At 48.4% G+C, this 23,808-nt stretch overlaps 1 protein-coding gene across 4 annotated transcripts in view; it reads right to left on the bottom strand.

Moving 5' to 3' along the window:
- LOC121874239 (nuclear factor of activated T-cells 5-like) overlaps positions 1 to 23,808 on the bottom strand; it is a 79,480-nt gene that overhangs the window by 40,253 nt on the left and 15,419 nt on the right. For 3 of the 4 annotated variants that reach the window (XR_006090383.1, XM_042378313.1, XM_042378315.1), the window contains exon 2: positions 12,082 to 12,234. The gene's annotated coding sequence lies outside the window, so the exon portion shown is untranslated. Of the gene's footprint in view, positions 1 to 7,604; positions 7,818 to 12,081; positions 12,235 to 23,808 lie in introns of those variants that run through there. The other variant, XM_042378314.1, reaches the window with a different exon arrangement.

The raw sequence follows: 23,808 nt of genomic DNA, 5'->3' as shown, positions 1-23,808 counted from the left end.
CCTTTACTAACAATAACATCCAATAGCCCTACAAGTACTTCCTCTAGTCTATAATAATAATAATTCGACAAATTTAGATTTAGGAGCGAAATAGGTCAACATTGGTTCGGGAATAGAGTAGTGGCCGAGTGGAACAAGTTATCAAACATCATCATTAATTCGAATACGCTGGATAGCTTCAAACATAGGTTGGATGGATATATGTTCTTATACGAAGCAACAGTACAAGGGGAAAGGAGGGAGGAGTAAGGGCGGGGGAGTAAGGGCAGGGTGAGAGGGACGGGAAAGGAAGGGGTAGGGGAGGTAAGGGGAGAGGGGGAGGTAACCAGACAGACACAGGGAAGCGAGACAGGCACGTGGGTCAAGCAAGCAAGCGCCCCAGTCAATACTGTATATGCTCATTGGGTGAAGCATGAAGACGGCGCCGAGGACAATTTACTATTTGGGGGAGGAGAAAGGGAACCGAGAGGTGTCTGTTTGTTGTCGTCACCACTAGTCCCTTGTGTTTACTTGGTGATTTAAGCTGACCAGGGTAGGTACTGTGTGTGTGTGGGGGGTGACTGTGGGTATGTGTGTGGGGGCGACTGTGGGTATGTGTGTGGGGGGTGACTGTGTGTGTGTGTGTGGGGATACTGTGGGGGTGTGTGTGTGTGGGGATACTGTGGGGGGTGTGTGTGTGTGGGGGGACTGTGGGTATGTGTGTGGGGGTGACTGTGGGTGTGTGTGTGGGGAGGGTGAATGTGGGTGTGGGGGGGTGAATGTGGGTGTGTGTGTGTGGGGTAATAATCGGTGGTCAAAAGGTAAGGTTAAAGTAAGCGACAAACAACAGTATAAACATGAGTGGTAGTGAGCGGGCCGAATGTGACACCCTTATAGAAAGTGGGAGGAGGGACGGGGAGTGGGTTGGCAACAGGTTCAGCGAGGAGGAGGGAGGGGGTGGGAAGGGTCGAATAGGGTGAGGTGGTAGTGCCCCTCCCACCCCCCGACCCCCTTTTCAACACACCACTCAGCGCCCCCAGGTGAGACCTACGTAGTTACCGTAAAAAAAAATAACCTCACCCACTCACCCGTTCTTCACCACCTCAGCACGCGTCCTACCCCAACAGCTGAGTTCTCGACACGTAAACAAGAAAAATGGCCGAATCAGCTGACGGTGACATAATGGCGGTTTCAAATGGCTGAGCGTGCAGGTTACAATACACACATTACTGCTTAAATGAGTCCCCTTCCTCCAAGCCGTTACGAGTTTCCACCAAGAGTAAACATTTCTAAAGACTGATATGAGTAATATGAGTATAGCAAAGTTTTCCCTCCCTCACTTCCTTCCCTTCCCTCCTCCTTACGTATTATGTGAGGAACCGAGCGAGGACCTCTACCCCGACAGCTGGGGGACAAAACTACACAAAACTACTGTAAAAGTTTAGATACGCCATGATAAGTTCTTCAGATGAGGGGCTTGGCAGATACGGCCAATTACCCCATGACGCTGCATACACACTTACAAAAAACATGTACTATAACCGAGAACATTAACGTGGTTGATGCTTCCTAGTCGGGCGAGGCGAGGCGGTGCTCAGTTGGCGAGAGATTAGTCTAACTCACAGTGGTCACGTTCACCGTCAAGAGTGTGTGTCTGTGTCTGCGTGTGTGTGTGTGTGTGTGTGATAATGGTAATCTCACAGAATATAACCAAGTTTCCTTTCTTAATCATTGAGTTTATCTCTTTTTTACCTCGTCGGTGTGACTTAAGATACGTGTTGGTGTGATGCTAACAGTGCCATTAATTGTTCTGCTCTTATTTCATTCTTATAAATATTATGTAATATTTATGCTATACTATTTGTTTTTCCTTTGAGGTGAGTAAAGTATCACAAGTAACTAAACCAGCCCAAGTGAGGGTGTGGTGGACCCTTGATGTGGGGAGTTGGAATATAGCGAGTGCTGTGTGTGTGTGTGTGTGTGGTGGACCCTTGATGTGGGGAGTTGGAATATAGCGAGTGCTGTGTGTGTGTGTGTGTGTGTGTGGACCCTTGATGTGGGGAGTTGGAATATAGCGAGTGCTGTGTGTGTGTGTGTGTGTGTGTGTGTCCACCAGTGCAACACTACCCACTTCATCTTACTCTCCCTCCCCCCGCCCCCGGTGTCGCCTGGAAGTTGTGGCAGACATCTCTAGGAGGCAGGAGTAGGCCTACTGTACACTTGAGCTAGACCTGTCAGCAGTAGGCCTACACACGTCACAGACTACACAATAAACCTATACATAAGGGACTCTGCCCTGTGTGTGTGTGTGTGTGTACCCTAACTGATCTCAGGTACCAAGTGCCAGGCATGTTGGCACCGCCTTCACAACAACCCGTACCTAGGGCGGCTTCACGTGACCACTACCGTCAACTGTTGGTCTGTATGACTCTTGCGTTGACCCATGAACGCCTCGCCGCCAACTTTAAGCTGTGAACAGAGCGAAGCGGCTTCAGTTAACAAGCTTGCGTTCCTTTCTATGATGAGCGTCGAGCCATTTTATTCAGGGAAATTAATTTATTTATATAATTACAAAGACATAACATAAACGATCATAAAAAATACTTTACAACATTTTATAAAACATACACAAGTGAGCCTGAGCCAGTGTGTGTACTACCGAGGGCTTGTAGGTACACACTATGAACAGGTGTACATACATGGTAGCTACACCTTTAGGATCACCTGAAGAATCTCCACCCCAGCTTATTTCACCTGTAGATTCATCACCCTGACGCTATTTGGGGGTGAGATGAGGTTAGTTCTGGGGTGGGTATACTACAGGTGAAATAAGCTGGGGTCGCCTCGTTCGTGGTCTCGAGAGTGAGAGAGTTACCCTGGGGTTTAGCGAGTGGGAGAAGCCAAGTACAGAAAAGTCCACTTATGATGAAACCCTCGTCAACACACATACACAGCTACCCATTAATTAACACTAACCAGACGACACCCCACAACTATATCACTTACACCATAAGATAAACAACAATTATACCACGTCGAAACAACAATCCAAACAACAACAATCCATACAACAACAACAAGTCCATACAACAACAACAAGTCCATACAACAACAACAAGTCCATACAACAACAAGTCCATACAACAACAACAAGTCCATACAACAACAACAAGTCCATACAACAACAACAATCCATACAACAACAACAAGTCCATACAACAACAAGTCCATACAACAACAACAAGTCCATACAACAACAACAAGTCCATACAACAACAACAAGTCCATACAACAACAACAATCCATACAACAACAAGTCCATACAACAACAACAATCCATACAACAACAACAAGTCCATACAACAACAACAATCCATACAACAACAACAAGTCCATACAACAACAACACAACGTAAACACCAGGAATATAAACTGAGTCTATTATACATTAGCGAGAGTGTTGTGGACGCCGGAAGTACCTGGGACTTTGAGATCTCGCCGGCAGTGAAATTCTTAACCTTGAGGTAAGAAAAAATAAAATAAAAAACACTTGGCACCGTGTTAGTGTGTGTGTGTGTGTGTGTGTGTGTGTGTGTGTGTGTGTGTGTGTGTGTGTGTGTGTGTGTGTGTGTGTGTGTGTGTGTTGTGTGTGTGTTCTCCATTATCTAGACTCATTAACCCTCTCACTACCACCCAAACACGCTGCCTGGCTGGGAATTCACAACCCAACGCCCGCCCGCCTCTCTCACTCTCTCATACAACAACCAACCAACCACACTCTCTCTCTCTCTCTCTCTCTCTCTCTCTCACACACACACAGCATCTTCGCCTTTACTCTTGTCATTGATCAACAGTACTAACCTAACCTAACCTAACCAGTACACCTCACCCCACCGCATACAGTACGTGAGAGAGAATAATACAGTACAAGGGTTAAGACACACTAACAGATAGGACACCCTCATGGACGAAAAAAATTAAGTCAGGTCAGGAAAGGCGGATACTGAGCTGACTCATTGTAGATTAAAACCCAAACATTGAAACCCGGAGAGAGAGGAGAGAGAGAGTGTGTGTGTGTGTGTGTGTGTAAGGTCAAAGGTGAAGAAGATAAAACAATATTGTGACCTGTGACCTTTTTTCTCTTACTTCTACAATGGAAGCTGTCCAGGGCGGCGACGAGGCTTAACACAAACACCATGAATAAGGGAAAGGGGGAGAGGGAGTAAGGAGGAGGGAGAGGGAGGGAGTAAGGGGAGGAGGGGAGGAGAAGGGGAGAAGGAGGGAATAAGTGGAGAAGGGGAGGGAGTAAGGGAGAAGGGGAGGAGAGGGGGGAGTAAGGAGAGGGAGGTAGGGGAGGGAGTAAGGGAGGGAGTAAGGGGAGAGGGAGGTAGAAAGGGAGGGAGTAAGGGAGGGAGTAAGGGAGAAGGGGAGGGAGAAGGGGAGAAGGGGAGGGAGTGGAGAAGGGGAGGTGGGAGAAGGGGGGGGGAGGAATAAGTGGAGAAGGGAGGGAGTAAGGGGGAGGGAGGAGAGGGAGGGAGTAAGGGAGGAGTGAGGGGAGGGAGAAGGGGAGGGGGAGGGAATGGAGGGAGGTAGAAAGGGGAGGGAGGGAGGGAGTAAGGGGAGAAGGGGAGGAGTGGGGGAGTAAGGGAGGGAGGTAGAAAGGGGAGGGAGTGGGGAGGGAGTAAGGGGAGAAGGGAGGAGGGGAGAGGGAGGGAGGGGAGAGGGCAGGTGGGATGGAGTGAGAGGGAGAGGAGGGAAGGAAGGTGGGATGGAGAAAGGGGAGAGGGGGGAGGGAGGCAAGGTGTGAGAGGAAGGGAGAGGGAAGGAGGGAGACAATAAGCTCCCCACTCTCACCATCCAGGGAGACATTAAGCTCCCCACGTTAACACCTAATATTCTCCCCAGTATAGTACCTGAGTCCACATTATCATCCCCCCGCCCGCCAACGTCTGGCCATCACCTGTCTGCCTGTCTACGCCGGCATCACTCCTGTCTGCCTGTCTACCGCCATCACTCCTGTCTGCCTGTCTACTCCGCCGGCATCACTCCTGCCTGCCTGTCTGCCTGTCTACTCCGCCGGCATCACTCCTGCCTGCCTGTCTGCCTGTCTGCATCACCTGCCTGTTTGCCTCCTGTCTGCCTGTCTACTCCGCCGGCATCACTCCCTGTCTGCCTGTCTCACTGCATCACTCCTGCCTGCCTGTCTACTCCGCCAGCATCACTCCTGTCTGCCTGTATCATCACTCTGCCGCCAGCATCACTCCTGTCTGCCTGTCTACCCGCCAGCATCACTCCTGCCTGCCTGTCTACTCCGCCGGCATCATCTACTCCGCCAGCATCACTCCTGTCTGCCTGTCTACTCCGCCGGCATCACTCCTGTCTGCCTGTTTGCCTGTCTACCCGCCGGCACCACTCCTGCCTGCCTGTCTACCCGCCGGCATCAGCCTGCCTGCCTGTCTGCCTGTTCACTCCGCCAGCATCCCCTGTCTGCCTGTCTACCCGCCGGCATCACTCCTGCCTGCCTGTCTGCCTGTCTACCTGCCGGCATCACTCCTCCTGTCTGCCTGTCTACTCTCTGCCTCACTCCTGTCTGCCCACTCCGCCGGCATCACTCCTGCCTGCCTGTCTACTCCGCCAGCATCACTCCTGCCTGCCTGTACCCGCCGGCATCACCCTGCCTGCCTGTCAGCATCTCCTGCCTGCCTGTCTCTACTCCGCCGGCATCCTGCCTGCCTACCCGCCAGCATCACTGTCCTGCATCACTCCTGCCTGTCTACTCCGCCAGCATCACTCCTGTCTGCCTGTCTACTCCGCCGGCATCCTGTCTGCCTGTCTGTTTGCTACTCTGCGGCATCACTCCTGTCTGCCTGTCTGCATCACTACCTGTCTGTCTGCCTGCATCCCTGTCTGTCTCCCTGTGCATCCTGTCTGTCTGTCTACTCTGCCATCACTCCTGTCTGCCTGTCTACTGCATCCTCCTGCCTGCCTGTCTACTCCCCAGCATCACTCCTGCCTGCCTGTCTACTCCGCCAGCATCACTCCTGTCTGCCTGTCTACTCTGCCAGCATCACTCCTGTCTGCCTGTCTAAACCGCCGGCATCACTCCTGTCTATCTGTCTACTCTGCCGCCAGCCCTTATCAGTTTCGTCTACAGTTTAAAAGATAAATTAAAGGTCCAATCTGTGTCACGGTACTATTTTTAGAGCCTGTGTGTGTGTGTGTGTGTGTGTGTGTGTGTGTGTGTGTGTGTGTGTAGTATAGTATAAGACCTTTAACAACACGTGCATTGCTTAATCTAGTTCGTTAAAAAGAAATTCCTATTACCGGACCTATATCGGATATTTTAACTACATGGTATACTATATCTCTATACATACAACCCCTACACTGCTATGCCTTCTATCAGTCGGTAAAGTTCTTGGACGGGTGGCATTTCTGTAGGCGACGCGGAAGTTAAGTGGTACCCTCATTCTTTGACCTGGTGTGAGTGTGAGTGTGTGTGTGTGTGTGTGTGTGTGTGTGTGTGTGTGTGTGTGTGTGTGTGTGTGTGTGTGTGTGTGTGTGTGTGTGTGTCCTGAAGAGTACCCAGTTACTATATTTGACCATTAACCAAACATAAATCTCTACCTGTTTGTCTCTCACCTGTTTCTCTCACCTGTCAATTTACATAATATCGGAGTATTTCCCTCTCACCTCCCCGCCAAAAATAATAAAATAAAATAATACAAATATAAACATCACATATTCCACTACTCCTTCATTTTCTGTTCACTGGTATCACACTAATCAATACCTGCACTGTCTGTATGACTCTATCTATCGACACCTAAAATAAATCTGCAGGTGAAAGTGTTGCAGGTACACTACATCAGGTTTAGTGTACTTTTCCATATAAATTACTTACAGTGCCCTACACAAGCACATCTTGGCTGGCATAACTATTATTTATATAACCAACTGCAGTGTTTTAATGCTACCGAGGATAATTGTGTTGGTGTTATGGAGAATTTGTTTATTTATAGAAAATTATATCAAATTAATAGTCTTATAAAGGGCTGGTTATAAGAGATATATTTAAAGGTTAACAATAATTGGATGGTGAGCAACTGGTGTGAGGGGTACAGTGCAGTAACACTGTCAGGTGGAGTGAGCTGATCACACTGGCCTGCAGTGAGGCCACAATGAGGACCACATTTATGAAGTAGGAGGGGAGGTTAGGGTGTAGGGTGTCGTAGATGGAGGGGGGTGACGAGTGAAGAAGGGAAAGGAGGGTGACAGTAACACAAGGTGGCCCCACCACCAGTGGCCAGATAACATCCTGGCCAACCACCCTCCCCCACCTCCCCACGTCTGATACACGCCCCTCACAACCCACCCAGGGTGACCCCTCAAACTCCCCCAGTTTACACTTAACCTCCCTCAACTATCTTACCCCTGGCGTGGGTCAAGGCCCACCCCAGGCTAGATTAACATAGTATGGTGTGCCCCGTGGACGGTAAGAGATGCTGACATCTCCCCGGGTGAGAGCAGCGTCTCTCCCCCGGACCGCCGCGCCGCCCGGGTGTGAGCACCCCCTTAGTGCGGCCCCTGACGACAGGGGAGGGAGGCAATGTTCAGTAGCTCACCTGGGTGTAGGAGAGGCGGCCAACTGCTGGCCACCGTTATCACCGTGTGTTGGCTACCAAACACCTTCTACTGCCTCTACAGTCCTGTCCACACTGCCGCTCACAACACAGTTAGAGGAAGCTGTAAGGGTAACGAGTAGCTGACGTGTGCGTGTGTAGCATAGACCAGCCCACGTCCTCACACCTCACTAGCTACACCAACACTGACCCTCCCAGTCCCTGGCTACTCCCTCACCCTGCCAGGCATGTCTCCCTCCCCGACCCTCACTTACTCCCCGCCCCGCCCCGCCTCCATTCCCACCTACCACAGTACACTATGTGGTGGTGGTAGTGCTGCTGCTGCTGCTGCTACTACTACTACTACTACTACTACTCTCAGCCTCAAACCCTACTTTCCTCTCCCAACAGACACCATACTTCGGCAAGAACCGCCACTACCGTCGTCACCACAACCGCCGCCGCCGCCACCACCGCCATCACAGCCTCCACCAGCCTACAAACCCCACTTTCCTCCCGCCCTCCGCATGAACTACCAACACCACCACCACCACTATCACCACCACCACTACTACTACTATCACCACCATTTTTAATTACTGTATATAATAATGGTTGCCCCTCGTGTAACGAGGATGGCCGGCCCAAGGGCCACCTAGGCGTGAATTTGTTTAAGGTGTAGAAGCTGTCGCCAACACAACAACCACACCCTACGTTAACGACCTGTGTGACCCAGTGTCAAGGAATAGTCCGAGAACTGACAACTCGCCAACTACACTGGATAACCATTACCCCGGAATACAATCCGCAAATCGATTAACATCCAGGTTCCCAATTACTGCTGGGTAGACAGAGGCAAATGGCATAAAAGAAACTTGCCTACAGTTTCACCCAGCCCGTGGATCGAACCAGGATCAGCTCGCTTGCGAAGCGAGCATGCTGACCTTTACACCGCAGGTACTGTATCCACTCACCCACCACACTCCAGTAATAAAACACAAACACATATGGGTCCACACAGCACTCTTGGTGGTATCTTGTCGCTTCATGCAGACCAGCTTTAAAAACTACTACTACTACTACTTTTTTTTTTAACGTGGCCTCCAGCCTCCCCCAATAGCCACACCTTCGCCACCATTTAATTACCTTAATATTAAATATCCTAATACATAAGTAGCTATCCTATCTGTGTTAAATTAGTTGAGCCGCAGATCTATGCGGCATTCAGTGACAGTAGCCTCATAGTCAATATCTGCGGCAGTTGTCGGAGTTGGGGCAGAAGCTCTCGTTCCCCTGAGGCAGAGCAAAGCCGACCTAAGGAGAGAGAAGGACAGTCGACATCTCATCCAGGCTGTAACGAAACTTCTGGGCTGCTGCTTCTGTTCCGAGATCACCTCCGCGAGTCTGGCGTAGAAACATCTTGCACTTGGTCCCATCCCACCAGAGGTTGTGAACACTAGAGGAGTGAAGCTGCCTTGATCAATGTTTTGGATTCTCTCTCCATATGCCCTTATCTTGTCGTTCTCATTCCTCCTATTTGCAGCATCGAGAGCTAGCTTACGGTGACATGCAGCCATGGGATCAAAAATCCTGATGTCGAAGAAAGCTCGCTGTCCCCGCGTCCAGAATCATCGAGCACTGACGTCAACACGGGCTTCGTTAGATGTGTTTGAAGTCCTATGTTGGAAGATCTCACCATCCAATGAAAGGAGGGTCGGTTCTACCATGACATCCCGGCAGATTTCCTTCGTCATGCCTCATGCATATGAAGCCCCCTTTCTTGCACACCATGGCGTGATCGCCGTCATAGGAAGAGCCACACACGCATTGGGAGGGCAAACCTTCAACTGGCCGACCGTACCTTAGAGCAATGGCATCTGTAAATTCTTGTTTGTTAAGACTGAAACCATTTGCCCTTATCGGTAACTTAGTTAACCATTTCGAGGCACCCACCTCCTGCGCTATAGCTACTTTTTTTTTTAAATTTTCTGGAACCTGCAGCAACAGTTGCTGCAACTTATCATTTTGGCATTGCTGTCGATCTGTCGTAATGGACCTACGAATCTCGTTTACTTCACTAGTCTCGACCTCCCCTGTTGCGTTCTGGGCTATTTTGTGGTCCGTGAGGGCTGCCGTGAGCTCAAGTGAATTTTGATGTTCGGTGGCTGCAATCTCCTCTGGATTGGTTAGTCCCATCCCTCCCAGTCTTGATGGAAGTGCAAGAAGTGCTCTTTCTGCTGGGGTTAAGTGAGTGTATTTCACTAATTTGGGAATGAACTTGACACTGATAGCTTCTTCCAAAGGGTGGAGGAGGAGTCCGATATCAGGGATAGTACGCATCAGGTAGTTCCAACGATGCTTGACTCCATGGGTGAATGCAGCAAAGGCCGCATGTGGCTCTGTGTTAGCAATCTCAGACAGAGCTTGGATTTCACTAACCCACTCATTCACCTTTCCCGCTACGTACTCGATCTTGAAGTCCGTAGTGCCAATTACTGCGCCTAGATGTCTTTGGCCGTCCTTAGTTATTTTGACCTCACTTCCGCCAAAAACCTCCTTTGCCCGTTCATAATGTTCTGGCTTCACGATGAGGAAGGACTTGCTGGCGTTTGGGTGGTACCCTATTTGTGGACCTCGCGATGTTACCAAGTTCCACCACTTTTTGATGCCCTCCAGTTGTTTCAAATTTTATTTCTTGTTGGAGCACTGATAGACCTATTGCATACATTGCCATTGCAACAGGGTCCCCCTGTGTTGTTCCCTAGGTTGACTGTAAGATGGTATCACCTCGTAGGGCCTTGTTGTTTACTATATAAAGGTCTGATGGATTCCTATAGGAGTTTTCAACATACATTGCAAAGCTTGGACACCTGATCCTGATGTTGTGCAGTGCGGCCTTGCGGTTAAGTATGTTGAATGCATTTGAAGCGTCGACCAGGAGAACGGCCTCACAATCACGTTGCTCAAATATCATTCTCATGGCGTGAATGGCAGCTTCCCCTCCAGCTTGTTGTCCTGCACAAACTTGCAGGTTCCCTGCTGCTGCCCTGACATAATCCTTTACCACCTCCATTATGCATTTTCCGATGATTCGCCTAAGCACTTCCCCCACTCCTATTGGCCTACATCCTGGATTCTTAACCAGGGGAATGAGGCGGCAGGCCGTCAGAGCATGAAGGTGATGGTAGCATGAGGATGCCAGCTTTCTTGCAAGGACGGCAATGGCCGTGCAGAGATCACTTGCTGCGGGGCCAAACTTGTTAGTGCTGAGGATGACTCTCCATCCGTTTGCAACCAGACCTGAAGGGCCGGCACCTCCCTGAGTCTTCAGTGTCTTTTTCCACACCATCCCTCCTGTTATTTTCTCGAACAGGACAGCATTTGGTGGGATATAGGCACCCTGAAACCTGATGCCTTCATCTTCACTTGCAGGGGGGATGTTTTTCTTTCAGTTGTTTTAATGTCTCTGTTTATTGGCAGGGCCCCACCGGTGGATTCCTCTGTGAGAGATCTTACCGCCAAGGACACTTTTCCCACACGCATCTTGTTTCCAAACTTTCTTGCAGCATCATCGGTGTTTTGCTTTCCGTCTCCTGTAGATTTTAGTCTCTCCTGCAGTGTTCTTGCTTCACATAGGAGATCATCAAGGGCCCTACTACTACTACTGATAATAATAATAATGCAATAACAATAATAAAAATCATAATAATAATAATAATAATAATAATAATACCCTAATCCAATTTTTTTACGTAAAGTTTTCGTTTCTCTTCCCTGATATTATCATCATCATCATCATTACATATTTCTGTTGCTAGTAATACCGTATACACACTACAGGGGCACTAATACATCACCACAACAACTACCACACCAAATTCTCTCCCGTAAAAGCATCAATATCATGGTTGGAATAATGGCACCATGTTTGCGTCACCGTAAATGGCACTCATGAAAAAATAATCACCCAAATCAATACTTGTTACACGTCGCTGCTGGTTATCGGCGGTGACCAAGGGCTCTCAAAAGGTCTAGCCAAACCAGTGTTGTACCTGCCACAGATTTCAGAATTAAAATCTGGACGACAACTTTAATGATTTAACACTTTGGATAGACCAGAGACGGTTGGGGGGGGGGGGGTGTATGATTCTAAGACATTCATTACGAATTGAAGTATAAAGAATATGGACGTAAAACAGTAAATAATCACAGAGATAAATTAAAACAGTGTAGGGGGTAATTGAGATGAGGAAGAATAACAACGGAGAGAGAATCAGGACTTTGAAATAAGAAGCCCCCTTCCCCCATGCCAGTGTTTATGATGCATGGTAAACAAGCAAGTGCTGCTTTACCCCCTCTGTAGTTTAACACATCAAGGATAATGAATATAAGAGACACATCCACTTATTTCCTTCCTTCATGTGCAAACCAAACAGATACCAAGAATAACTCGTTCAAATAATAACAACTGGGAACATACCAAAACAAGATGAGTTAGCCAGCCAGTCCTTTAGTAAGAGATGAAGTCAAGTTATTCTTAGAGGATGAATGTTGTTGTAGTAGTTGTTGTTGTTGTTGTTGTGGTTGTTGTTACCCAACACACGATCATCAACCAGACTGCCCACAGTCCAATCTGAAACACGAGACGTTGAGATTAAAGTTGTATTATATTTCTACTTAAAACAAAACAAAACGATTAATTGGTCAACAGGTAAAACACGGCCAGGTGAGATGAGTAACAAGGAGGACGTGTGTGTGAGACGTCCGTTTTATGAATTCTGGCAAAACAAAAGGGGGAGGAGGAAGAGAGGATGGGGAGGAGAAAGAGAGGATGGGGAGGAGGAAGAGAGGAGGAGGAGGAGAAAGAGAGGATGGGGAGGAGAAAGAGAGGAGGAAGAGAAAGGAAGGAGTGGTATCAGTAGTATCAATGACTATGTGTGTTTATACATGTATGTGTGTCCGTGTCCGTACAGGTGAGTGCGTGTGTGAGGGTGTGTTTGCGTGTGTGAGGGTGTGTTTGCGTGTATCGGTGTTAACTCATGACTTTACCGGGAAGTCAACTCATGGAGAATTTGCATGAGTCAATAAATCTATGTGTAGAAGTCGCAGTTTCTCGCCCCAAGACCTGACCAGGGAAAGGGGGTTGACTTGACCTCCTCTCGACCAAAGACCTAACCTCTCGCCCCCAAGACCTGACCTCCTCTTGACCAAAGACCTGACTTTTCGCCCCAAGACATGACCAGGGAAAGGGGGTTGACCTGACTTCCTCTGGACCAAAGACCTGACCTCTCGCCCCAAGACCTGACCAGGGAAAGGGGGAAGTGACCTGACCTTATCTCAACCTAACTGATATAACATCTGCCCATCTAACTGTACTCGCGCGAGATAAAGGAAACACCTGAAGATTAGGCACCACAGTTTACTTCACCTGGTAATTAAACACCCTAACCTTCCTACGGTGGGTTTGGTTAGGCTTTAAGTTGGGATAGGCTAGATCAGAGGCTAGGTTAGTGTCAGGTCGCTCTTAGATTAGGTCATTGTTGGGTTCGGTCAGCATTAGGTTAGTTTAGTGTTTGGTTAGGTTAGCACTAGAATGGTTGATCATCCGGTGAAATAAGCTGGAGTGCCTAATCTTCAGGTGATCCACGATACGTATAACTAGCGGCGATGATAAAATGTCAACAAACGGCAGCAATCCCCCCCCACCTTCCCTCCCACAAAAAAGTCAATCTTAGGTCCGGGGGAGGGGGTGCAGGAGGGGAGGGGGGGTGTACAGGTGAGCAAAGGAGGGGGCGTGAGTGAGTGGGAGGGAGGGAAGGAGGGAGACGTTGAGGAAGGCGCTGAGGCAGCCACGGCCGGCGTCAACGTCGGTGGTGAGGGGTAGTGTGTGTGCCGGCGTCCATGTATTGATTACCTGGCAACTCACCCTCCCTCCCTCCTTCCTTCCCTCCCTCACTCTCTCCTTCCCTTACCTCTTCCTTCCGTCCCTCCCTCACTCCCTCCCTTACCTCTTCCTTCCGTCCCTCACCCTCTCTCCCTCCCTCACTCTCTCCTTCCCGCCCTCCCTTACCTCTTCCTTCCGTCCCTCACCCTCTCTCCCTCCCTCACTCTGTCCCTGCCTCACACTCCTAACCGGCAAGGCCTCACACCCTCGCCTTCTACACAGCTGCCGACTAACTCATAATCCTGGCTGTAGTCCATTGTTTACCTCTTAATTCTACCTCTTGTCTCCCTACAAATTCGCTTTCTTTTCACAAAATATTTTATATTAATAAACCGATTATTATTAGTAATATTATCACAGACAGACAGACACACACCGCGTGGATGTTTACGAGAAGCTCTACCGTTAGGTATGTACACAGGAGACTGACTGACGACAGGCTGACAGGAGTGACAGCGAAGGACAGGTGTCAGTGGGCTGGTTAATAGCAGGGCAGGGTGGTGCAGGCAGGGCAGACCGACTTCACCACCATGTTAACCCAGCGACATATTCTGGTTGACTATGCACTAGACATATTCAACTCGACACCAGCAACCAAACTGGGACCTTACAAATACGTTCCTGAAGGGAACGGTGAGTGGGTGGGTGGGTGTGTGTGTGTAATAATAATAATAATAATAATTAACGGTTTATTGAAAAAATTCTGCAGCCCGAAGGCTGAAAATATACATTGGACATAAATGACTTATTACATACATTAGTGGTTTAACAAAAGCCTTCATTAGAGAAAGGTAAAGGAACATACAGTGAACATACAGATTAATGTAGGTGTTGAACAGCAAACTCGTAGTGTAGTAACTCCCTCCCAGATGGTGTTAGGAGGAACTCTTGTGTGTGTGTGTGTGTGTGTGTGTGTGTGTGTGTGTGTGTGTGTGTGTGTGTGTGTGTAACACGCAATAACATTTATATACTGTATTGCACATTTCTTCAATGGCTTCAATATGCATTACTGTTTTGAACACGACTAATAGAGCGGGGTGATACTACTACTGATACTACTTAACTTTGTTATGGCCTCCAGCCTCCCCCAATAGCCACACCTTCGCCGCCATTTTATTACCTTAATATTAAATATCCTAATACATAAGTAGCTATCCTATCTGTGTTGAATTAGTTGAGCCGCAGATCCATGCGGCATTCAGTGACAGTAGCCTCATAGTCAATATCAGCAGCTGTCGGTATTGGGGCAGAAGCTCTCGTTCCCCTGAGGCAGAGCAAAGCCGACCTAAGGGGAGAGAAAGACAGTCAACATCTCATCCAGGCTGTAACATAACTTCTGGGCTGCTGCTTCTGTTCGGAGATCACCTCCGCGAGTCTGGCGTAGAAGCATCTTGCACTTGGTCCCATCCCACCAGAGGTTGTGAACACTAGAGGAGTGAAGCTGCCTTGATCAACGTTTTGAATTATCTCCCCATATGCCCTTATCTTGTCGTTCTCGTTCCTCCTGTGTGCAGCATCGAGAGCTAGGTTATGGTGACATGCGGCCATGGGATCAAAAATCCTGATGTCGAAGAAAGCTCGCTGTCCCCGCGTCCAGAATCCTCGAGCACTGACGTCAACACGGGCTTCGTTAGATGTGTTTGAAGTCCTATGTTGGAAGATCTCACCATCCAATGGAAGGAGGGTCAGTTCTACCCTGACATCCCGGCAGATTTCCTTCAACTACTACTACTACTACAACTACCATTACCTAGATCATCATCACCACCATCCAACCACATACTCGACCACCACCACCACCCTACCACAACCTCAACCACCACCCTACCACAACCTCCACCACCAACCTACCACAACCTCAACCACCACCCTACCACAACCTCCACCACCACCCTACCACAACCTCCACCACCACCCTACCACAACCTCCACCACCACCCTACCATAACCTCCACCACCACCCTACCACAACCTCCACCACCAACCTACCACAACCTCCACCACCATATTCAAGCACTAACCCCCCCCATACGGTTATCAGATTATGTTATCAAGGGAACAGTTTAATACCATTCCCTTATCAGTCATCCTGGTAACACATCCTACTGTCCATGACACAACCTCACAACACACCACACCCCTCACAACACACTACACCTCACACACACACACCACATCCCTCACAACACACTACACACACACTACACCCTCACAACACACTACACCTCACACAACACACCACATCCCTCACAACACACTACACCCCTCACAACACACTACACCCCTCACAACACACTACACCCCTCACAACACACTACACCCCTCACAACACACCACCCCTCACACGACACACCACCTCACACAGCACACCACATGCCTCACAACACACTACACCCCTCACAACACACCTACACCCCTCACAAGACCTCACACGACACACTACACCTCACAGCACCACATCCCTCACAACACACTACACCCTCACAACACACTACACCCCCCACACACACTACACCCCTACACGACACACTACACCCCTCACAACACACTACACCCCACACACACTACACCCGTCACAACACACTACACCCCTCACAACACACTCACACACACCTACACAACACACTACACCCTCACAACAACCACCCTCACGACGACACACTACACCTCACACAGCACACCACATCCCTCACAACACACTACACTCCTCACAACACACTACACCCCTCACAAGACCTCACACGACACACCATCTCACACAACACAGCACACTACACCCCTCACAACACACTACACCCCTCACAACATACTACACCTCACACGACACACCACACCCCTCACAACATATTACAGTACACCTCACACGACACACCACACCCCTCACAAGATCTCACACAACACACTAGACCTCACACAGCACATCCCTCACAACACCTCATACAACACTACACCCCTTACTACACCACACAACACACTTCTCACAACACACCTAGAGAATGAGGAAGAGAGAAGAGGAGAGAAGAGGAGGGTTAGGAACGGAGAGGAGAGGCCAGTCCAGGTGAGGGAAGGTGTACAGTCAACTTTAGTGTGCCTCCCTATTGATCTCGTGTTGATGCTTCCACTAACCCACACACAGACACACACTCCCCACTCTAATGACCGTCCAACCATCCATCCACCTCTTATCGTGTCTATCAAGAGGAGGGGAAGGAGGATTAGGAGGAAGATTAGGTAGGGGTGGAGGAGGAGTAGTGTGAGGGGGAGGAAGTGGGGGTGGAAAAGGGGGGGTGAGGGGGGTAGAAGGGGGGTGTTTGGTTGGGAGGGGGGTTAATGACAGCAGCCTTGATGGAACACGGGTTTAGGTTCAGTAACATGAGGCTTAATGGATTCCCTCCTCCCTCCTGTATCAGAACTCTTAACGCGGAGGGTTCAGTGGCCTAGACAGAAGGTTCAACAACGGTAAGTTAATAGACGGTACAACAACAGAAGCTTAAACGAGAAAGGTTCAGAAAAAGACAGCTTAATACCGCCAGCCGTAAAACTAAGCTTATCAACAAAAGCTTACTGAAACCAACATTCCAAAAGACCCCATTAAAAAAAAAACTTATCAGAGGGTTGTAAATGAAACACTATATCAGTAACATCGAAGCTTAATAGAGCCAGTTTAATAGGACGTCAGCTTACTATCACCAGCCTGTGAAACCATAATACCGTACTGTATACACTGGTGACATACTAAGACTGTGTGTGTGTGTGTGTGCGTGTGTGTGCAAACTAAAAATGAATTCAGGTGGGTTGGAGTATAAACACGGCTCCACACAAACACAGACCCCCCCTCCCACACGCCCCCTCAACACACACAGCCCTCCCACACGCCCCTCAACACACACACACAGCCCCTCCAAGCCCCTCAACACACACACACAGCCCCTCCCACACGCCCTCACACAGCTCCCTCCCACGCCTCCTCCCACACGCCCTCAACACACACACACACAGCCCCTCCCAGTCGGCCCCTTCACACACACAGCCCCCTTCCCACACGTTTCTCTCAACACACACACACACACACACAGCCCCCTCCTCACACGCCCCTCAACACACACAGCCCCTCCCACACGCCCCTCAACACACACACAGCCTCCCCACGCCGCCTCCCTCAACACACACACAGCCCCTCCCACACCTCAACACACACACACACACACACAGCCCCCTCCCACACGCCCTCACACACACAGCCCCTCCCACACGCCCCTCAACACACACACACACACACAGCCCCTCCCACGCCTCAACACACACAGCCCCCCTCCCACACGCCCCCTCAACACACACCAGTCATGTACCTCGCTGCCTTCCCTCTATGTTACAGAGCAGCAGCACCAGCTTGAGACTCCCCAATACTATCCCACGATATTGATTTCGATTATTATTTACGGGTCATATTGTTTTTGTTGTTGGTGGTACTGTATGGCCAATCAAGAGCTTCGTGATTTGTTATCTGATAAACTACAGTTAACTACAATACATAAATTACTCACTGAATACATAATACACGATAAACAAACCACTACAATAACATAAACACTACATAAACAAACACATAAACAAGATAAAATAAAGAACATTCAACATCCTAAGGTGTATCTAGAGACCACATTCTGAACATCTCGAGGACGACCTTCAGGTGCCACAACACGACCTGACTATAAGGTCGACCAACACGAGCATTTGGGACACAAGCTTCTCGAGTGAACTGGTGGTTGTGTGTGTGTGTGTGTGTGTGTGTGTGATGGGTAGCATGTTAGCGAGGAGACGAGATAATGGTCAGCCATCGATCGTCTCTGCACGCAATAATGCAGACTGCATCAATACTTATATTGCTAATTGACCTGTTACCATGGTGACCAACTGCCTCCCTCTTCACCACTGCGACGGTAGCAAGAGTCATTGGTTAGGTTAGGTTAGGTCATGTCATAGGTTAAGTCACAGGTTAAAACATATCAAAGGTGAACACAACAACCAGGTAAATAATGTCACACTCTCTATAGCTTAAGTGAAAACCCCAGAACTGTCTGATTATAGTGTGTGTGTGTGTGTGTGTCCATCCCCTCTCGCTCTCTCTATCTCTCCCTCACCCCCCTATCTCTCTCTTTCTCAGTATTCATCCTCTATATATCTCCCCACCCCCTCGCTCCCCCCCTCTCTCTATCTCTCCCTCACCCCCCTATCTCTCAGTATTCATCACTCTATCCTCTCCCCACCCCCCTCGCTCCCCCCTCTCTCTATCTCTCCTCCACCCCCTATCTCTCAGTATTCATCCTCTATCATCTCCCCACCCCTCCCGCTCCCCCCCTCTCTCTATCTCTCCCTCACCCCCCTATCTCTCAGTATTCATCCTCTATCTATCTCCCCCACCCCTCGCTCCCCCTCTCTCTATCTCTCCCTCACCCCCCTATCCTCGTATTCATCCTCTATCTATCTCCCCCACCCCCTCACTCCCCTCTCTCTATCTCTCCCCTCACTTCTCTCAAGTGTTCGTCCTCTCTATCTCCCCACCCTCTCGCTCCCCCCCCTCTCTCTATCTCTCCCTCACCCCCCTATCTCTCAGTATTCATCCTCTATCTATCTCCCCCACCCTCTTGCTCCCCCCTCTCTCTATCTCTCCCCTCCACTATCTCTCCAGTATTCATCCTCTATCTATCTCCCCACCCCCTCATCCCCCCCTCTCTCTATCTCTCCCTCCCCCTATCTCTCCAAGTATTCATCCTCTATCTATCTCCCCCACCCCTCGCTCCCCCCTCTCTCTATCTCTCCCCTCACCCCTATCTCAGTATTCATCCTCTGTCTATCTCCCCACCCCCTCGCTCCCCCTCTTCTCTCTCTCTCCCTCCACCCCCCTATCTCTCAGTATTCATCCTCTATCTATCTCCCCACCCTCTCGCTCCCCCCTGTCCCTCACCCAACAGGCCTACAACCTATTGGACAAGTAAAGGAAGAATAAATCACACAAGTGGTCATTCATCAAGGCCCTCAAACACTCGAGCTCAAGACACTGCATCAGTGCTGAGTGGAGTGTGTGTGTGTTGATGCAAGGATGTGGTGAGTGTCTTGTTGAGTGTGGTGTTGTAAGAGTATGTTGAGTGTGGTGTTGTAAGAGTATGTTGAGTGTGGTGTTGTAAGAGTATGTTGAGTGTGGTGTTGTAAGAGTATGTTGAGTGTGGTGTTGTAAGAGTATGTTGAGTGTGGTGTTGTAAGAGTATGTTGAGTGTGGTGTTGTAAGAGTATGTTGAGTGTGGTGTTGTAAGAGTATGTTGAGTAACGCAAGGGCGTGTTGTGTGTGTGTGTGTGTGTGTGTGTGTGTGTGTGTATGACAATGCAGGGATGTGTCAACCGTGTGGCCCGAGAATGCGATGTTGTAAGAGATGTGTGTTATGAACGCTTGAAACCTTTTCATTGCACTAGCCAGCCAGCCAGCCTTCACTCACCCGCCCGCCCACCGCCGCTGGATGCTTGCCATGCCCCCCGGCCAGAAATAACGCCACACAGCCCCACCAAACGCTACCCACAGCCAACCCTCCACAAGTACCCTCAAGCCACACATAACATTACAACACCTGGGAATGACACAGTATTCTCCATTATCATAACACTATAAATTACAACCACATCAGCTGGGGTCTACAGTGTAATCCTTTTATAACTAAATAACACATCGATCAGGTGCCATAACATCTAAACAGACACATAACGTATTCACCTACAAACACGTGAAAAGGGGAGGAGCTACAACTGGGTCATGAAAAGGGGGGAGGAGCTACAACTGGGTCATGAAAAGGGGGGGAGGAGCTACAGCTGGGTCATGAAAAGGGGGGAGGAGCTACAGCTGGGTCATGAAAAGAGGGGGGAGGAGCTACAGCTGGGTCATGAAAAGGAGGGAGGAGCTACAACTGACCCAGGGGAAAAAAAGGAGGGAGGGAAAGGGAGGAATTTCACCAATCTAAACATTACAAGTCACCGCGTACAGTTTCTTCACATACGACTAAAGTAAAAATGACTGGCCATCGCGTGACTTCCTCCTGTTATCTGCATTCTTATCATCTGCAATCACCAATCACAGACACACACACACAACCTAAACCCTACCCCAACCTAACGTATAACTTAATCCACCCTATCCTAACCTAACCTATAACCCACCCTATCCTAACCTAACCTATAACCCACCCTATCCTAACCTAACCTATAACCCACCCTATCCTAACCTAACCTATCCTAACCCAACATAAACTACATCCTAACCCACCCTATCCTAACCCATAACCCACCCTATCCTAACCCAACATAAACTACATCCTAACCCAACCTATCCTAACCTACCCTATCCAATATCCTAACCTAATCTAACCCTCCAAAGTGTATTACAGGATGGATGATTAATTACAGTTGATAAGATGGAGGAGATTCTTCAGAGGATAGTATTCAGTGCCGGTATATACTGGGGATAGTATTCAGTGCCGGTATATACTGGGGATAGTATTCAGTGCCGGTATATACTGGGGATAGTATTCAGTGCCGGTATATACTGGGGATAGTATTCAGTGCCGGTATATACTGGGGATAGTATTCGATCACCGGTATATACTGGGGATAGTATTCAGTGCCGGTATATACTGGGGATAGTATTCAGTGCCGGTATATGCTGGGGATAGTATTCAGTGCCGGTATATACTGGGGATAGTATTCAGTGCCGGTATATACTGGGGATAGTATTCAGTGCCGGTATATGCTGGGGATAGTATTCAGTGCCGGTATATACTGTAATTTTGCTGTGGAATTTCCGGTAATTTTAACAGCAGCCGCCGCAGCAGACCACGTGCACGGTACCATGGTGATTATAACTACGTGCACCAAGATAAGGGGGGAGGGGGGCTTGAACACGTGCACCAAGAAGAGGGAGTTTCACCACGTGCACCAAGATAAGAGGGTCTTGAACATGTGCACCAAGAAGAGGGAGTTTCACCACGTGCACCAAGATAAGAGGGTCTTGAACATGTGCACCAAGAAGAGGGAGTTTCACAACGTGCACCAAGACAAAAGATGATTTGCAGGATTGACTCTCCCCCTTCCACACACACACACACTGAACAACGTCTCGCACTCTGGTCGAAAGTTCCAGACAAATGAGTCAGACACGCCGCTTGTGACTGTACTCCTCACACAAACACAATATTATTTGTTACCACGGTTTTATTACTACTGGGCACAGGTCAATAATAATAATAATAATAATAATAATCAAAGGACCATAAATAAATACAAAAAATAATAAAAATAGTAAGAAACGATATATATTTTTATTTATTTATATATATATATATATATATATATATATATATATATATATATATATATATATATATATATACTGTGTTGTCATAGAAAGAGAAACAATTGAGACCCTGCAATTGTGTGTAATTGAGGCAGAAAGTCAGATCAGCAACCTGGGACTTGGTCATAATTTTTGTGATGCCATATGGCAGTAGGGTCTACCATTAAACAATACATATGTTGTTATCTTATCGTAGACAATACTGAGGAAATCCGTACAAGTTCCTGAGCTAGAGGAAAGCCTTAGAGGGCAAGGTAAAGTAAGTGTGGGGGGGGGGGGATGGCTTGGTGTGTGGGTGTTATGAGTGACCCAGTGGCTTGCTGTGTGTATACAGTATGCGTGACCCAGTGCTTTCGTGTGGATGTATTATGTGACCCAGTGCCTTGTTATGTGTTTTTGTGTGTGTCTGTTGCCCGGTGCTTTGTTATGTATGTTTGTGTATGCGCAACCCAGTGCCTTGAATATGTGTTTGTGTACGCGTGTGTGTTGCCAGGTGCTTTAGCAAGTGTGTTTGTGTGTGACGACCCAATGACTTGATATGTTTGCGTGGGTGTGTGTGTGTGTGTTCCCTTACCCTGGCTTCATACACCACCTCGCCACCACCGTGTTACCACCTGACATCACACACACATTGTACAAAACAACTCAACTTCGCCCTTTTAACACTCAAACATCTCTCTAACTATGATCAATTGACTAACATTAAACTCTTAATAGTAACACTAATAACTAACAACAACAACAATAAGTAATAACAACAACATTAAGTAATAACAACAATAATAATAATAATAACAATGCGGGTAAAAATACATCAAGACCAGCAGTACAGTACATTCACCCTTTCATGTTCAGAAGAAACCATCTCAGTGCACCAGTCCAGGAGTGAGGAGGGGGGGGAGGGGGTTGCAAGGCAGGGAGGCAGTAGGCGCCGGATTCCTGTCCTGCCAAACACGCACAAACCCTGACGTGTCGGCGGTAACTCCTGCCAGAAGCATCTTGCCAAAGGGAGGGATCGTCTGTCAGTCACTTCTATCGTCTTAACTCCTATTGGTGTTCCGGGTCGTTACGTTACTTACACATACATAAGCCTACATACAGTACATACACAAATACACGGACACGCACATACAGCCACACAAAAACACAAGACACTTCACTATCCCCACCAGGCGAGGGTAAAACATAGTGCCGGAGGAGGGTCAATGAAAACACACACACACACACACACACACACACACACACACACACTTACTTCCGCCACGCCTGATTTATATACTACAAAAAAATGAATCGGAGGATAACCTGAAAATTTTACCCCCCCCCCCTAACTTATTTCACCTGGTCATTAATTAAAAACCATTCCTAACGCTACCTGGACATGTTTGGTTAGGTTAGGTTTGGCTTGGTATACACATTAATTGACGTATTTAATCGCCCTTAAGTAATTTATTAACCACAAGTTATTGACCTCAAGTACAGAAAGTTATTGACAAACAAATAATTTCTTCTAACTTTTATTTCTATAGCGGGGAGGGAGGGAAGGAGGGTGACGGCAGCACATAACCACTAAATAGTTATCAAACAAGAGCGAGGGAACCCAGCGGCCTACATCCCTGACTTCGCGGGCTATCTTCCTTGAATACCGTCGCGCGAGTCGAAGGGTAGTGAGGTGACGAAGCCTTGGTGTAGAGTACATTCACGAGCTGTACTGTACCTGTCGCAGCTCTTGTTTATTCCACTTGATAAACAATAAACCTTTACATACAGTTTATATGGCTAAGTGAACATCCATGGTAAGGTCAATAAGCTTTGTTTATGAGCACAAGATGGATGTACACGTCAGCAAAAGGGGGACATATGAGCAC

This window comes from Homarus americanus, unplaced genomic scaffold (genome assembly GCF_018991925.1).
Source record: "Homarus americanus isolate GMGI-L3 unplaced genomic scaffold, GMGI_Hamer_2.0 scaffold49667, whole genome shotgun sequence".
NCBI classification, from domain to species: domain Eukaryota; kingdom Metazoa; phylum Arthropoda; class Malacostraca; order Decapoda; family Nephropidae; genus Homarus; species Homarus americanus.
The sequence above is the reverse complement of the archived record's forward strand: the minus strand, read 5'-3'. Positions and strand labels throughout refer to the sequence as shown.